Consider the following 19,024-nt stretch of genomic DNA (forward strand, 5'->3'; position numbering starts at 1 on the left):
AAATCAATAGAGAAATAAAAAATGCCTTGAGTCAATGAAAATGGAAATACAACATACCAAAACATATGGGCTACAGCAAAAGGAGTTGCAAGAGGGAAATTCATAGAGATAAATGCCTACATCATAAAACAATAAAAAGCTCAAATAAACAACCTAACTTTATACCTCAAGGAACTAGAAAAAAGAAGAACAAATGAAGCCCAAAGTCAGTAGAAGGAAGGAAATAATAAAGACCAGAGTGGAAATAAATGAAATAGAGACTAAAAGGGCAATCAAAAAAAATCAATAAAATTAAGAGCTCGTTCCTTGAAAAGATAAATAAAATTGACAAAACTTTAGCTGCACTCACCAAGATAAAAAGAGCAAGTCTCAAATAAATAAAATCAGAAATTATAGAGAAGATGTTAACAATTGATACCACAGAAATACAAAGGATAATAAGAGACTACTATGAAGAATTATATACCAACAAATTGGGCAACCTATAGGCAACTGATAAATTCCTAGAAACATACAACCTACCAAGACTGATTTAGGAAGAAACAGAAAATTAAATAGACCAACCACTCCCCAAAAATTAAAAGCCCTGGATAAGGTGGCTTCAATGGTGAATTCTACCAAACATTTAAAGAATAAATACCAATACTTCTCAAACTCTTCTAAAATATAGAAAATGGAGGGAAGCAACACATCTAAATGCATTTTTTGAGACCAACATTACCTTAATCTCAAAATTAGACAAGGACACCAAGAAAAGAAAATTACAGTCCAACATTCCTGAGGGACATAGAATCAAAAATCCTCAACAAAATATTTGCAAACAAAATTCAGCAACACAATAAAAGAATTGTAACCATAATCAAGTGGAATTTTTCCAGAGATTCAATAATGGTTCAACATCCACAAATCAAACAGTATGCCATACCACAGTAACAAAATGAGTGACAAAAATCATATGATCATCTCAAAAGACAGAAAAGACATTTGACAAATTTCAACATACATTTATGATAAAAACTCTCTCTCAACAAGGTGAGTATAGAGGGAACATATCACAACATAATAAAGGCCATAGAAGACAAGCCCATGGCTAACTTCATGCTCAGTGGTGAAAAACTGAAAGCATTTCCTCTAAGGTCAGAAACAAGACAAAGATGCCCACTCTCTTCACTTTTATTCAACATAATATTGGAAGTCCTAAGCACAGCAGTCAGACAAGGAAAAGAAATAAATGGAATCAATATTGAAAATGAATAAGTAGAATTGTCACTGTTTGCAGATGAAATGATACTACATATGGAAAATCCTAAAGACACCACCTAAAAGGGGTGGGATGAACTGGGAGATTGGGATTGACATATATACTCTAATATGTATAAAATAGATAACTAATAAGAACCTGCTGTATAGCACAGGGAACTCTACTCAGTGCTCTGTGGTGACCTAAAGGAGAAAGAAATCCAAAAAAAAGGAGATATATGTATACCTATAGCTGATTCACTTCACTGTACAGCAGAAACTAACACAACATTGTAAAGCGACTATACCCCAATTAAAAAAAAAAACACCTAAAGTTATTAGAACTAATAAATGAATTCAGTAACGTTGCAGGATACACAATTAATACACAGAAGTCAGTTGCCTTTCTATACAATAATAATGAATTATCAGAAAGAGAAATTAATAAAACAAGCCTATTTACAACTAAATCAAAAAGAATTAAATACCTAGGAATAAACCTAACTAAGAAAGTAAAAGACTCATACTTGGAAAACGAATAGGTATTGATGAAAGAAATTGAAGATGACACAAACAGATGGAAAGATATACCATGTTCATGGATTGGAAGAATTAATATTGTTAGGCAGAACACTCTATGACATAAATCACAGCAAGATCCTTTTTGACCCAGCTCCTAGAGAAATGGAAATAAAAACAAAAATAAACAAATGGGACCTAATGAAACTTAAAAGCTTTTGCACAGCAAAGGAAACCATAAACAAGACCAAAAGACAACCCTCAGAATGGGAGAAAATATTTGCAAATGAAGCAACTGACAAAGGATTAATCTCCAAGATTTACAAGCAGCTCATGCAGCTCAAGCAGCTCAATATCAAAAAAACATACAACCCAATCCAAAAATGGGCAAAAGACCTAAATAGAGATTTCTCCAAAGAAGATATACAGATTGCCGACAAACACATGAAAGAATGCTCAACATCATTAATCATTAGAGAAATGCAAATCAAAACTACAATGAGATATCATCTCACACCGGTCAGAATGGCCATCATCAAAAAATCTAGAAACAATAAATGCTGGAGAGGGTGTGAAGTAAAGGGAACCCTCTTGCACTGTTGGTGGGAATGTAAATTGATATAGCCACTATGGAGAACAGTATGGAGGTTCCTTACAAAACTAAAAATAGAACTACCATATGACCCAGCAATCCCACTACTGGGCATATACCCTGAGAAAACCATAATTCAAAAAGAGTCATGTACCAAAATGTTCATTGCAGCTCTATTTACAATAGCCAGGACATGGAAGCAACCTAAGTGTCCATCAACAGATGAATGGATAAAGAAGATGTGGCACATATATACAATGGAATATTACTCAGCCATAAAAAGAAACAAAATTGAGTTATTTGTAGTGAGGTGGATGGACCTAGAGTCCGTCATACAGAGTGAAGTAAGTCAGAAAGAGAAAAACAAATACAGTATGCTAACACATATATATGGAATCTAAGGGGGGAAAAAAAAGGTAATGAAGAACCTAGTGGCAAAACGGGAATAAAGACACAGACCTACTAGAGAATGGACTTGAGGATATGGGGAGGGGGAGGGGTAAGATGTGACAGGGTGAGAGAGTGGCAAGGACATATATACACTACCAAATGTAAAATAGATAGCTAGTGGGAAGCAGCTGCATAGCACAGGGAGATCAGCTCGGTGCTTTGTGACCACCTAGAGGGGTGGGATGGGGAGGGTGGGAGGGAGGGAGATGCAAGAGGGAAGAGATATGGGGATATATGTATATGTATAACTGATTCACTTTGTTATAAAGCAGAAACTAACACACCATTGTAAAGCAATTATACTCCAATAAAGATGTTAAAATAATAAAATAAAATAAAATAAAGATAATACACCTAACTTTCAGATGTGAAGAAAGGATCAAATAAGATAATTCACTAAACATTTTTAGTTTTGTAACTATAAAATAAGTAATCCATTTAAAAAACTTTCTGTTATAAAAAAATAAATAAATATATAAAGTGGCAGAGCCAGGAGGGGAAAAAAAAAGAATTAATATTGTTAAAATGACCATACTACCCAAGATGATCTACAGATTTGATGCAATCCTTATCAAAGTACCAATGAAATATTTCACTGAACTGGAACAAAGGATCCTACAATTTGTATGACATCACACACACACTAAAACCCAAGTAGCCACAACAGTGTGAGAAAGAAAAAAAATCTGGAGGTATCACGCTCCCTGATTTCAAACTATACTAAAAAGCTACACTAAACAAAACAGTATGGTACTGGCACAAAAACAGACACATATATCAATGGAACAGAATAGGGAGCCCAGAAGTAAACCCACATTTATATGGTTAACTAATCTATGACAAAGGAGGCACAAATATGCAATTTGAGAAAGACAGCTTCTTCAATAAATGATGTTGGAAAAACTAAACAGCCATATGCCAAAAAAGAAAAAAAATCAAACTGGACTACTTTTTCATACCATGTACAAAAGTAAACTCAAGATGGATTAAAGACTTAAATGTAACACCTGAAACCATAAAATTCGTAGAAGAATCACAGGCAATACATTCTCTGACATTAATCTTAGCAACGTGTTTTTGGATAGGTCTCCTCAGGCAAGGGAAACAAAATGGGACTACATCAAAATAAAAAGCTTTTGCACAGTGAAGAAACTATCAACAAAATGAAAAGGAAATGAGAGATGATATTTGCAAATGATATATCCAACAAGAGGTTAATATGCAAAATATGAAAAGAACTCATACAACTCAACATCATAAAAACAAACAACCCAAGTAAAAAATGGGCATAGGTCTCTCTTCGTGCCTAGTGCAGCCATGGCTCATGGGCCCAAGAAGTACCTGAAGCGTGTAGCAGCTCCAAAGCATTGAATGCTGGATAAACTGACTGGTGTGTTTGCTCCTCGTCCATCTACCGGTCCCCACAAGCTGAGGGAATGTCGCCCCCTAATCATTTTCCTAAGGAACAGACTTAAGTATGCCCTAACAGGAGATGAAATAAAGAAGATCTGCATGCAGCGTTTCATTTGGATTGATGGCAAGGTCGGCACTGATATAACCTACTGCTGGTTTTATGGATGTCATCAGCATTGACAAGACTGGAGAGAATTTTCGTCTGATCTATGACACCAAGAGTCGCTTTGCTGTTCATTGTATTACACCTGAGGAGGTCAAGTATAAGTTGTGCAAAGTGAGAAAGATCTTTGTGGGGACAAAAGGAATCCCTCATCTGGTGACCCATGATGCTCCTACCATCCACTACCCTGATCCCCTCATCAAGGTGAATGACACCATTCAAATTGATTTGGAGACTGGCAAGATTACTGATTTCATCAAATTTGACACTGGTAACCTGTGCATGGTGACTGGAGGTGCTAACCTGGGAAGAATTGGTGTGATCACTAACCGGGAGAGACATCCTGGTTCTTTTGATGTATTTCGTGTGAAAGATGCCAGTGGCAACAGCTTTGCCACCCGGCTCTCCAACATTTCCGTTATTGGCAAAGGCAACAAACCATGGATCTCTCTTCCTCATAGAAAGCGTATCCACCTTACCATTGCTGAGGAGAGAGACAAGAGACTGGCGGCCAAACACACCAGTGGATAAAATGATCTCTAAGTGACATGATTGGGAAAGTCTTTGTACTTAAAGATAATACCACATAAAAAAAAATGGGCATAGGACCTAAATAGATATTTTTCCAAAGAAGACATACATATGGCCAACAGACACATGAAAAGATGCTCAACATCACTAATCATCAGAGAAATGCAAATCAAAATCACAATGAGATACCACCTCACACATGTCAGAATGGCTATTATCAAAAAGACAACAAAATACAAGTGTTGGTGAAGATATGGAGAAAAGTGAACACTCCAGCACTGTTGGTGGAAATACAAATTGGTGCAGCCAGTATGGAAAATAGTATGGAAGTTCCTTGAAATTTAAAAATAGAACTGTCATATAATTCAGCAATTCCACGTCAGGGTATTTACCCAAAGAAAACAAAAATACTAATTCAAAAAGTTATGTGCACTTCAATGTTTATTGCAGCATTATTTACAATAGCCAAGATAGTAAAGCAACCTAGGTGTCCATCAATAGACAAATGGGTAAAGAAGATATGGTATTGTATCTCAATAATTTTTTTAAAAATTTTAATACATTGAATTAGATTGAGTTGGATGGAAATGAAAATAAATCATATCAAAATTTGAAGAATAAAGCTAATGCAGTGCTAACATGGTTGTTTCCACATTTGTAATCAACCAGTGTAATCCATCACATCAACAGACTAAACAAGAAACATCATATAATCATATCAATTGATACAGAAAAGCATTTGACAAAAATGTAACATCCATTCATGATAAAAAATAATGCTCAGAATAATAGTGATAGACAGAAATTTTCTTAATTTGACACAGAGAATGTAAAAAAGAAACTATAATGTTACACAAAATGGTGAAAGACAATGTTTTCCCCTAAGATATGGAATAAGGCAAGAATTCCACTTTCACCACTTCAACATTATGCTGGAAGTTCTCACCAGTACAATGGGCAAGAAAACAAAATAAAAATCAAATATACTGAAAATATAGAAATAAAACTGTCTAAATTTGCAGAAGGCAAAGTAATCTACATAGAAAATCCCAAGATATTCACATACACAAAACCTAGTACAAATAAGTGAGTTCAGCAAGGTAACAGTATACAAGAAAAAATACAGAAATCAAACATAATTCTATATGCTAGCAATGAACATGTGGAACCTAAAATTAAAAACACAATCCCTATTACAATTGTTCAAAAAATTAAATAGATGTTAACCTAATAAAACACACACAATACTTGTATGCTGAAAACTACAAAACGCTGAAAAAAGAAATCAAAGACCTAATTATGTGGGGACATACCATGTTCAAGCTTTCGAAAGCCTATTATAGTAAAAATGTCAATTATCTCCAATTAATACACAGGGTTAATGGAATTCCTATCAAAACCCCAATGCCCAGAAAGAATTTTTAAATATTGAAAAGAAAATTTAAATTTTTATATGAAAAGCTGGAAAATGAGATGTCCATAGAGTCCTTGAAAAGCTCCAATGTATTCCTGGGAATCAGAGTGCCACATGCATATGCAGGTCTGTGTTTATGACTAGGGTTGTGTGTACACTGGAGAAATACCTGAGAAAGCCTTAGGGTCTCACCTCTGCCTGTTAATGAGGCTCTGTGCAAGTAGGAAGTTAAGGTTAAGACAGAGTTGTAAACTGCCTGATGAACTGATAAAAGCATGTCCCCAATAAAAACACAGAGCCCCTCAGAAAAGACAAGGAGTGTTACTATTTCCAGACATTTAAAGAATCTCTGTTGCAGGCTTCTCTGCTGGCACAGTGGTTAAGAATCTGCCTGCCAATGCAGGGGACACGGGTTCGAGCCCTGATCCAGGAAAATCCCACATGCCACAGAGCAACTAAGTCCATGGGCCACAACTACTGAGCCTGCCCTCTAGAGCCCATGAGCCACAACTACTGAAGCCTGCATGCCTAGAGCCCATGCTCCGCAACAAGAGAAGCCACCATAATGAGAAGCCGAGGTACCGCACCAAAGAGTAGCCCCCACTCGCTGCAACTAGAGAAAGCCCGCAAGCAGCAACAAAGACCTAACTCAGCCAAAAATAAATAAATAAATAAATTTATTTTTTAAAAAATAAAGAATTTCTTTCGGTCATTAGCTGACCACTTTGCTCACCAAGCAGAGACTTCAGTGGTCACACATGACAAAGAATACAGGCTTTACAAAATTAATTCAGAAAAGACACTAAATTATAAAAAACAACAAAGAGCAACAATAACAAAACACGGGAAAATGAAAGAATCTGACTTCCAGAGTTGCCACATTTTAGATATACATACATACACACACACATATATATGTTACTGAGGTAACATTGATTTATAACATTATATAAGTTTCATGTGTACAACATTATATTTCTAATTCTGTATAGCCTACATGCTCACCACCAAAAATTTATTTTCCATCTGGCACCATACAGTTGAGCCCCCTTACCCATTTTGCACTACCCCCCCATACCACCCCCTCTGATAACCACTACTCTGTTTTCTGTATCTATGTGTTTGTTTTTGTGTGGTTTGGTTTGTTCATTTACACATTATATTATTGCAAATGTCCAGTTTTCAACAACAACAAAAAAATGAGGCATGCCAAAAACCAAGAAACTATGGTTCATATACAGGAAAAAAGCAGTCAGTTGAAACTGTCCCTGGGGAAGCCCAGAGGGTAGACTTAAAGATAAATATATTAAATCAACTGTCTTAAATATGTTCAAAGAGCTTAAGGAAGTTATGTGAATATCAGTATATCAATAAAGAGAATATCAATAAAGAGATAAAAATTAAACAAAGGAACAAAATTAAAATTCTGGAGCTGTAACATTAAATACTGAAATACAAAATTCACTAGAGGGATTCAATAGTAGATTTTTGCAGGAACAAAAAAGAATCATCAAAAAAAGATCAATTAAAGTATCCAATCTGAAGAGCAGAAAGAAAAAAGAATGAAGAAAAATGATCCAGACCTAGGGGACCTGTGGGACAGTAATAAACATATCGACATGTTCATAATGGAAGTTTAAGCAAAAGAGGAGGGAAATGGAGAAAAAGAATATTTGAAAAAATAATAGGGGCTTCCCTGGTGGCACAGTGGTTAAGAATCCACCTGCCAATGCAAGGGACACAGGTTCGAGCCCTGGTCCAGGAAGATCCCACATGCTGCGGAGCAACTAAGCCCATGCGCCACAACTACTGAGCCTACACTCTAGAGTCCATGAGCCACAACTACTGAGCCCGCATGCTACAACTACTGAAGCCCGTGTGCTTAGACCCTGTGCTCCACAACAAGAGAAGCCACCGCAATGAGAAGCCCACTCACCGCAATGAAGAGTAGCCTCCACTTGCCGCAACTAGAGAAAGCCCACACACAGCAACGAAGATCCAACACAGCCAAAAATAAATAAAATAAATAAATTTTTTTAAATAGCTAAAACTTCACAAATTTAATCAAATACATGAATCCATACATCCAAGAACCTCAAGGAACTCCAATGAGTTAAACTCAGAGAGATCCACACCAAGACACATTATAATCACATCACTAAAAGATAAAGACAAGAAGAAAATCTTGAAAGCAATAGGAGATAAATGACTCATCATATATAAGGGATTCTCAATAAAAATTAACAGCCAATTTCTTATCAGATACAATGGTGATTACATGTTTAAAGTGCTGAGGGCCTGCGCTGGAGCCCACACCGAGCTCTGTGCCCCCTAGCCTGCCAGGGCAGCCCTGCGCCCAGTTGTCACTGAGGCAGTGTGCCCCACATTCTCCGCTGCCCCGGCCGGCCGGCTCAGGTGTTGCCTGGCTCCCCTTTGCTCGCCCACTCCCTCCTGCACACCTGAGGCACCGCTGCCCCATGGCCAAGAATGATGAAAGTCTCGGCCCTCTAAGCTCCCAGGACAGCGCCGCCACTGCCAAAGGTACCGGCCCCCCTGCCACTGCTGCCTCCACAGAACCCAAGATCACGAAAGTCACCCTGAAGACCCCAAAGAAGAAGGAGTACTTCACAGTGTCCAAGAATAGCTCCGCCCAGCAGTTCAAGGAAGAAATCCCTAAATGTTTCAAATCACATACCAACCAACTTGTGTTGATATTTGCTGGAAAAGTTTCAAAAGATCAAGATACTTTGAGTCAGCATGGAATTCACGATGGACTTATTGTTCACCTCGTCATCAAAACACAAAACAGACCTCAGGATCATTCAGCTCAGCAAAAAAACACCAGTGGAAGCAGTGCTACCACATCATCGGCTCCTAATAGTAACTCCACATCTGGTTCTGCTGCTAGCAACCTTTTTGGTTTAGGTGGCCTTAGAGGACTTGCAGGTCTGAGTAGCTTGGGTTTGAATACTACCAACTTCTTTGAACTACAAAGCCAGGTACAGCAGCAACTTGTGTCCAATCCTGAAATAATGGTCCAGATCATGGAGAATCCCTTTGTCCAGAGCATGCTTTCAAATCCTGACCTGATGAGGCAGTTAATTATGGCCAATCCACAAATGCAGCAGTTGATACAGAGAAATCCAGAAATTAGTTATATGCTGAATAATCCAGATATTAGGAGACAAACATTGGAACTTGCCAAGAATCCAGCAATGATGCAGGAAATAATAAGAAACCAGGACCGAGCCTTGACCAACCTAGAAAGCATCCCAGAGGATACTACAATGCTTTATGGCGTATGTACCCAGATATTCAGGAACCAATGCTGAGTGCTGCACAAGAACAGTTTGGTGGTAATCCATTTGCTTCCTTAGTGAGCAATATATCCTCAGGTGAAGGTAGTTAACCTTCCCGTACAGAAAATAGAGATCCATTACCCAAAACGTGGGATCCACAGGCTTCTCAGAATTCATCAGCTTCTGAGGGAGGCACTCAGAAGTGCCTGGGAGGCACTAGTGGTAGTGCTGTCAGTGGCACTGCTGGGCAGAGTTCTGTGCCAAATCTGGGGCTTGGAGTAAGAGCTAGTTTGTTCAACACACCATGAATGCAGAGCTTGTTGCAACAAAAAACTGAAAACCCACAACTTATGCAAAATATGTTGTCTGCCCCCTACATGAGAAGCATGATGCAGTCACTAAGCCAGAACCCTGACCTTGTTGCACAGATGCAGATTGCTGATAAGTTATTGGCAATGTCAAACCCTAGAGCAATGCAGGCCTTGTTACAGATTCAGCAGGGTTTATGTCTGTAACAATAGGAAAGATCAATGAAATTAAAAGCTGGTTCTTTGAAAAGATAAACAAAATTGATAAACCTTTAGCCAGACTCATCAAGAAAAAAAAGAGAGAGGGCTCAAATCAAAATTAGAAATGAAAAAGGAGAAATTACAACAGACACCACAGAAATACAAAGAATCATAAGAGACTACTATAAGCAACTATATGCCAATAAAATGGACAACCTAGAAGAAATGGACAAATTCTTAGAAAGGTACAATCTCCCACGACTGAACCAGGAAGAAGTAGAAAATATGAACAGACCAATCACAACTACTAAAATTGAAACTGATTTTTAAACTTCCAACAAACAAAAGTCCAGGACCAGATGGCTTCAGAGGCAAATTCTATCAAACATTTTGAGAAGAGTTAACACTTATCTTCTGGAACTATTCCAAAAAAACTGCAGAGGAAGGAACACTCCCAAGCTCATTCTATGAGGTCACCATCACCCTGATACCAAAACCAGACAAAGATACCACAGAAAAAGAAAATTACAGGCCAATATCAATGACGAACATAGACATAAAAATCCTCATCAAAATACTAGCAAACTGAATTCAACAATACATTAAAAGGATCAGACAACATGATCAAGTGGGATTTATCCCAGGGATGTAAGGATTTTCCAATATATGCAAATCAATCAGTGTGATACACCATATTAAAAAACCGAATACTAAAAACCATATATAATCATCTCAATAGATACAGAAAAAGATTTTGACAATATTCAATACCCATTTATGATAAAAAAAAACCTCCAGAAAGTGGGCACAGAGAGAACACACCTCAACATAATAAAGGCCATATATGACAAACCCACAGCAAACATCATTCTCAATAGTGAAAAACTGAAACCATTCCCATTAAGATCAGGAACAAGACAAGGATGTCCACTCTCACCACTTTTATTCAACATAGTTTTGGAAGTTCTAGCGATGGCAATCAGAGAAGAAAAAGAAATAAAAGGAATTCAAATTGGAAAAGAAAAAGTAAAACTGTCACTGCTTGCAGATAACATGATACTATACATAGAGAATCCTAAAGATGGTACCAGAAAACTACTAGAGCTAATCAATGAATTTGGTAAAGTTGCAGGATACAAAATTAATACACAGAAATCTCTTGCATTCCTATACAATAACAGCAAAAGATCAGAAACAGAACTTAAAGAAACAATCCCATTTACCATCGCATCAAAAAGAATAAAATACCTAGGAATAAACCTACCTAAGGAGACAAAAGACCTGTACTCTGAAAACTATAAGAAGCTGATAAAAGAAATCGAAGATGACACAAACAGATGGAAAGATTGTGTTCTTGGACTGGAAGAATCAATATTGTCAAAATGACTATATTACCCAAAGCAATCTACAGATTCAATGCAATCCCTATCAAATTACCAATGGCATTTTTCACAGAACTAGATCAAAAAATCTTAAAATTTGTATGGAGACACAAAAGACCCCATATAGCCAAAGCAATCTTGATCTGGAGGAATCCTGCTCCCTGACCTCAGACTATGCTACAAAGCTACAGTGATCAAAAGAGTATGGTACTGGCACAAAAACAGAAATATAGATCAATGGAACAGGATAGAAAGCCCAAAGATAAACCCACATACCTATGGTCACTGAATCTAGGACAAAGGAGGCAAAAATATACAATGGAGAAAAGACAGCCTCTTCAATAAGTGGTGCTGGGAAAACTGGACAGCTACATGTAAAAGAATGAAATTAGAACACTTCCTAACACCATACACAAAAATAAACTCAAAATGAATTAAGGACTTAAGTCTAAGACCAGATACTATAAAACTCCTAGAGGAAAAACATAGGCTGGACACTCTTTGACATAAATTGCAGCAATATTTTTTTGGAATCATCTCCTAGAGTAATGGAAACAAAAACAAAAATAAACAAATGAGACCTAATTAAACTTAAAAGCTTTTGCACAGCAAAGGAAACCATAAACAAAGCAAAAAGACAACATATGGAATGGGAGAAAATATTTGAAAACAATGCAACCAGCAAGGGATTAATCTTTAAAATATACAAACAGTTCATACAGCTTAATATCAAAAGAACAAACAACCCAATCAAAAAATGGGCAGAAAACCTAAATAGACATTTCTCAAAAAAAGACACACAGATGGCCAAGAAGCACATGAAAAGATGCTCAACATCACTAATTATTAGAGAAAAGCAAATCAAAACCACAATGAGGTATCACCTCACACCAGTCAGAATGGCCATCATCAAAAAGTCTACAAACAATAAATGCTGGAGAGGGTGTGGGGAAAAGGGAACCCTCCTACACTGTTGGTGGGAATGTAAATTGGTGCAGCCACTATGGAGGACAGTATGGAGGTCCCTTATAAAACTAAAAATAGAGCTACCATATGATCCAGCAATCCCACTCCGGGGCATATCCCCAGAGAAAACCATAATTTGAAAAGATACACGCACCCCAATATTCATTGCAGCACTATTCACAATAATCAAACATGGAAGCAACCTAAATGTCCCTTGACAGACGAATGGATAATGAAGATGTGGTACATATATACAATGGAATATTACTTAGCCATAAAAAAGGATGAAATAATGCCATTTGCAGCAACATGGATAGACCTAGAGGTTATCATACTAAGTGAAGTAAGTCAGACAGAGAAAGACAAATATTATGATATCATTTGTATGTGGAATCTTAAAAAATTATACAAATTAACTTATTTACAAAACAGAAACAGACTCACAGACTTAGGAAACAAACTTATGGTTACCAAAGGGGAAAGGTGGGGAGAAGGGATCAATTAGCAATTTGGGATTAACAGATACACACTACTGTATATAAAAGAGATAACCAACAAGGACCTACTGTATAGCACAGGGATCTCTGCTCAGTGTTCTGTAATAACATAAATGGGAAAAGAATCTGAAAAAGAATAGATATATGTATATGCATAACTAAATCACTTTGGTGTACACCTGAAACTAACACCACATTGTAAGTCGACTATACTCCAATATAAAATGAAAATTGAAAGAAAATACAACGAGATATCACCTCACATCTGTCAGATGGCTATCATCAAAAAGAACACAAATAACAAATGTTGGCGAGGATGTGGAGAAAAGGGAACCCTCATACACTGTTGGTGGGGATGTAAATTGGTGCAGCCACTGTGGAAAACAGTATAGAGGTCTCTCAAAAACTAAAAATAGAACTACCAAATGACCCAGCAATTCTACTCGTGGGTATTTATCAAAAAAATACAAAAGCATTAAATCAAAATCATACATGCACCCCAAGGTTCATAGCACTATTATTTATAATTGCCAACATATGGAAGCAAGCTAAGTGTCCAGCAGCAGATGAATGGATAACGGTGTGGTATATATATGCAATGGAATACTGCTCAGCCATAAAAAAAAGAATGAAAATTTGCCATTTGCATGGATGGACTTGGAGGGTATTATGCTAAGTGACATAAGTCAGACAGAGAAAGACAAATACTGTATGATAACATTTATACATGGAATCTAAAAAATAAAAGAAACTAGTGAATATAACAAAAAAGAAACAGACTCACAGATATAGAGAACAAATTAGTGGTTACCACTGGGAGAGGGAAGAGGAGAGGGGCAAAAGAAGGGTGGGGGATTAAGAGGTACAAAGTACTACGTATAAAATAAATAAGCTACAAGGATATATAGTACAACACAGGGAATATAGCCAATATTTTATAATAACTATAAATAGAATATAAGCTTTAAAAATTGTGAATCACTATGTTGTATACCTGAAAATTATATAAAAATATACATCAACTACACCTTAATTTTTTTAAATTTCTTATGCAAAAGTAAAAAAAATGTACAATCCTAATTTCCAGAACCTTTGAACATGTTACTTTACATGGTTAAAGGGACTTCCCAGATGTCCTTAAGGATTTTGAGATACGGAGATTATCCTGGATTATGCTAGTGCATTCAGTGTAATCACAAGAGTCCTTGAGGGGTCTGGGCAAGATGGAGGAAGAGTAAGACGCGGAGATCACCTTCCTTCCCACAGATACATTAGAAATACATCTACACGTGGAACTGCTCCTACAGAACACCCACTGAACGCTGGCAGAAGACGTCAGACCTCCCAAAAGGCAAGAAACTCCCCACGTACCTGGGTAGGGCAAAAGAAAAAAAAAGAAATAACAGAGACAAAAGAATAGGGACGGGACCTGAACCAGTGGGAGGGAGCTGTAAAGGAGAAAAGGTTTCCACACACTAGGAAGCCCCTTCACGGGCGGACACTGCGGGTGGCAGAGGGGGGAAGCTTCAGAGCCACGGAGGAGAGCACAGCCACAGGGGTGCGGAGGGCAAAGCGGAGAGATTCCTGCACAGAGGATCAGTGCCGACCTGCACTCACCAGCCCGAGAGGCTTGTCTGCTCCCCCGCCGGGGCGGGCGGGGGCCAGGAACTGAGGCTCGGGCTTCGGTTGGATCGCAGGGAGAGGACTGGGGTTGGGGCGTGAACACAGCCTGAAGGGGTTAGCGCACCACAGCTAGCCGGGAGGGAGTCCCGGAAAAAGTCTGCAGCTGCCGAAGAGGCAAGAGACTTTTTCTTGCCTCTTTGTTTCGCAGTGCACAAGGAGAGGGGATTCAGAGTGCTGCCTAAACGAGCTCCAGAGATGGGCATGAGCCACGGCTACCAGCGCGGACCCCAGAGACAGGCATGAGACGCTAAGGCTGCTGCTGCCGCCACCAAGAAGCCTGTGTGCGAGCACAGGTCACTATCCACACCGCCCCTCCTGGGAGCCTGCACAGCCCGCCACTGCCAGGCTCCCGTGATCCAGGGACAACTTCCCCGGGAGAACGCACGGCACGCCTCAGGCTGCTGCAATGTCATGCTGGCCTCTGCTGCCGCAGGCTCGCCCCGCATCTGTACCCCTCCCTCCCCCTGGCCTGAGTGAGCCAGAGCCCCCGAAGCAGTTGCTCCTTTGACCCCGTCCTGTCTGAGCGAAGAACAGACGCCCTCAGGCGACCTGCACGCAGAAGCGGGTCCAAATCCAAAGCTGAACCCCGGGAGCTGTACGAACAAAGAAGAGAAAGGGAAATTTCTCCCAGCAGCCTCAGAAGCAGCGGATTAAAGCTCCACAGACAACTTGATGTACCTGCATCTGTTGAATACCTGAATAGACAATGAATCATCCCAAATTCAGGAGGTGGACTTTCAGAGCAGGATATATTAATTTTTCCCCTTTTCCTTTTTTTTGTGAGTGTATATGTGTATGCTTCTGGGTAACATTTTGTCTGTATAGCTTTGCTTTCACCATTTGTCCTAGGGTTTGGTCCGTCTGTTTTTTGTTTTTTGTTTTTTTACTTAAAAATTTTTTTTCTAAATAAATTTGTGCTTAATAATTTTTTCCTTATTTTTTTATTTTAAAAAATTTAAAATTTTTTTCTTAATAATTTTTTATTTTAAAAAATTAAAAATTATTTTCTTAATAAATTTTTTTCTTAATAATTTTTTTCTTATTTTTTATTATATAAAATTAATAAATTTATTTTTAAAAATTAAAAATATCCTTTTCTTAATAAAATTTTTTCTTAATAATTGTTTTCTTGTTTTTTATTAAAATAGCTTTATTATTTTATTTTATTTTATCCTCTTTCTTTCTCTCTTTCTATTTTTTCTCCCTTTTATTCCGAGCCGTGTGGATGAAAGGCTCTTGGTGCTCCAGCCAGGCATCAGGGCTGTGCCTCTGAGGTGAGAGACACAACTACAGGAAACTGGTCCACAAGAAACCTCCCAGCTCCCAGTAATACCAAATGGCGAAAATCTCTCAGAGATCTCCATCTCAACATCAAGACCCAGATTCACTCAACGCCCAGCAAGCTACAGTGTTGGACACCCTATGCCAAACAACTAGCAAGACAGGAACACAGCCCCATCCATTAGCAGAGAGGCTGCCTAAAATCATAATAAGGCCACAGACACCCCAAAACACACCACCAGACGTGGACATGCCCACGACAAAGACAAGATCCAACCTCATCCACCAGAACACAGGCACTAGTCCCCTCCACCAGGAAGCCTACACAACCCACTGAACCAACCCTAGCCACTGGGGACAGATACCAAAAACAACGGGAACTACAAACCTGCAGCCTGTGAAAAGGAGACCCCAAACACAGTAAGATAAGCAAAATGAGAAGACAGAAAAACACACAGCAGATGAAGGAGCAGGGTTAAAACACACCACACCTAACAAATGAAGAGGAAATAGGTAGTCTACCTGAAAAAGAATTCAGAATAATGATAGTAAAGATGATCCAAAATCTTGGAAATAGAATAGACAAAATGCAAAAAACATTTAACAAGGACATAGAAGAACTAAAGAGGAACCAGGCAACAATGAAAAGCACAATAAATGAAATTAAAAATACTCTAGAAGGGATCAATAGCAGAATAACTGAGGCAGAAGAACGGGTAAGTGACCTGGAAGATAAAATAGTGGAAATAACTACTGCAGAGCAGAATAAAGAAAAAAGAATGAAAAGAAATGAGGACAGTCTCAGAGACCTCTGGGACAACATTAAATGCACCAACATTGGAATTACAGGGGTCCCAGAAGAAGAAGAGAAAAAGAAAGGGACTGAGAAAATATTTGAAGAGATTATAGTTGAAAACTTCCCTAATATGGGAAAGGAAAGAGTTAATCAAGTCCTGGAAACACAGAGAGTCCCATACAGGATAAATCCAAGGAGAAACACGCCAAGACACATATGAATCAAACTATCAAAAATTAAATACAAAGAAAATATATTAAAAGCAGCAAGGGAAAAACAACAAATAACACACAAGGGAATCCCCATAAGGTTAACATCTTATCTTTCAGCAGAAACTCTGCAAGCCAGAAGGGAGTGGCAGGATATACTTAAAGTGATGAAGGAGAAAAACCTACAACCAAGATTACTCTACCCAGCAAGGATCTCATTCAGATTTGATGGAAAAACTAAAACCTTTACAGACAAGCAAAAGCTGAGAGAGTTCAGCACCACCAAACCAGCTTTACAACAAATGCTAAAGGAACTTCTCTAGGCAAGAAACACAAGAGAAGGAAAACACCTACAATAACAAACCCAAAACAATTAAGAAAATGGTCATAGGAACATACATATCGATAATTACCTTAAATATAAATGGATTAAATGCTCCCACCAAAAGACACAGACTAGCTGAATGGATACAAAAACAAGACCCGTATATATGCTGTCTACAAGAGACCCACTTCAGACCTAGGGACACATACAGACTGAAATTGAGGGGATGGAAAAAGATATTCCATGCAAATGGAAATCAAAAGAAAGCTGGAGTAGCAATTCTCATATCAGACAAAATAGACTTTAAAATAAAGACTATTACAAGAGACAAAGAAGGACACTATATAATGATCAAGGGATCGATCCAAGAGGAAGGTATAACAATTGTAAATATTTATGCACCCAACCTAGGAGCACCTCAATACGTAAGGCAAATACTAACAGCCATAAAAGGGGAAATCGACAGTAACACGATCATAGTAGGGGACTTTAACACCCCACTTTCAATGGGGTGATCTGTCCAATGTCTTCCAATGGACAGATCATCCAAAATGAAAATAAATAAGGAAACACAAGCTTTAAATGATACATTAAACAAGATGGACTTAATTGATATTTATAGGACATTCCATCCAAAAAGAACAGAATACACATTTTTCTCAAATGCTCATGGAACATTCTCCAGGATAGATCATATCTTGGGGCACAAATCACGCCTTGGTAAATTTAAGAAAATTGAAATCGCATCAGGTATCTTTTCTGACCACAATGATATGAGACTAGATATCAGTTACAGGAAAAGATCTGTAAAAAATACAAACACATGGAGGCTACACAATACACTACTTAATAACGAAGTGATCACTGAAGAAATCAAAGGGGAAATCAAAAAATACCTAGAAACAAATGACAATGAAAATACAATGACCCAAAACCTATGGGATGCAGCAAAAGCAGTTCTAAGAGGGAAGTTTATCGCAATACAAGCCTACATTTAGAAACAGGAAACATCTCGAATAAACAACCTAACCTTGCACCTAAAGCAATTAGAGAAAGAAGAACAAAAAAACCCCAAAGCTAGCAGAAGGAAAGAAATCATAAAGATCAGATCAGAAATAAATGAAAAAGAAATGAAGGAGACACTAGCAAAGATCAATAAAATTAAAGCTGGTTCTTTGAGAAGATAAACAAAATTGACAAACCATTAGCCAGACTCATCAAGAGAAAAAGGGAGAAGACTCAAATCAATAGAATCAGAAATGAAAAAGGAGAAGTAACAACTGACACTGCAGAAATACAAACGATCATGATAGATTACTACAAGCAACTCTATGCCAATAAAATGGACAACCTGGAAGAAATGGAGAAATTCTTAGAAATGCACAACCTGCCGAGACTGAACCAGGAAGAAATAGAAAATATGAACAGACCAATCACAAGCACTGAAATTGAAACTGTGATTTAAAATCGTCCAACATACAAAAACCCAGGACCAGATGGCTTCACAGGCGAATTCTCTCCAACATCTAGAGAAGAGCTAACACCTATCCTTCTCAAACTCTTCCAAAATATAGCAGAGGGAGGAACACTCCCAAACTCATTCTACGAGGCCACCATCACGCTGATACCAAAACCAGAAAAGATGCCACAAATAAGAAAACTACAGGCCAATATTACTGATGAACATAGACGCAAAAATCCTCAACAAAATACTAACAAACAGAATCCAACAGCATATTAAAAGGATCATACATCT

The 19,024-nt window shown here is 38.0% G+C and overlaps 2 pseudogenes; both read left to right on the forward strand.

Moving 5' to 3' along the window:
- Positions 1-4,117: 4,117 nt before the first annotated feature.
- LOC103010432 (40S ribosomal protein S4-like) lies at positions 4,118-4,907 on the forward strand (annotated as a pseudogene).
- A 3,891-nt stretch (positions 4,908-8,798) lies between these two features.
- LOC103013461 (ubiquilin-1-like) lies at positions 8,799-10,135 on the forward strand (annotated as a pseudogene).
- The last annotated feature ends 8,889 nt before the right edge of the window (positions 10,136-19,024 follow it).

The sequence above is a fragment of the Balaenoptera acutorostrata genome, chromosome X, assembly GCF_949987535.1.
Source record: "Balaenoptera acutorostrata chromosome X, mBalAcu1.1, whole genome shotgun sequence".
In the NCBI taxonomy this organism is placed as follows: domain Eukaryota; kingdom Metazoa; phylum Chordata; class Mammalia; order Artiodactyla; family Balaenopteridae; genus Balaenoptera; species Balaenoptera acutorostrata.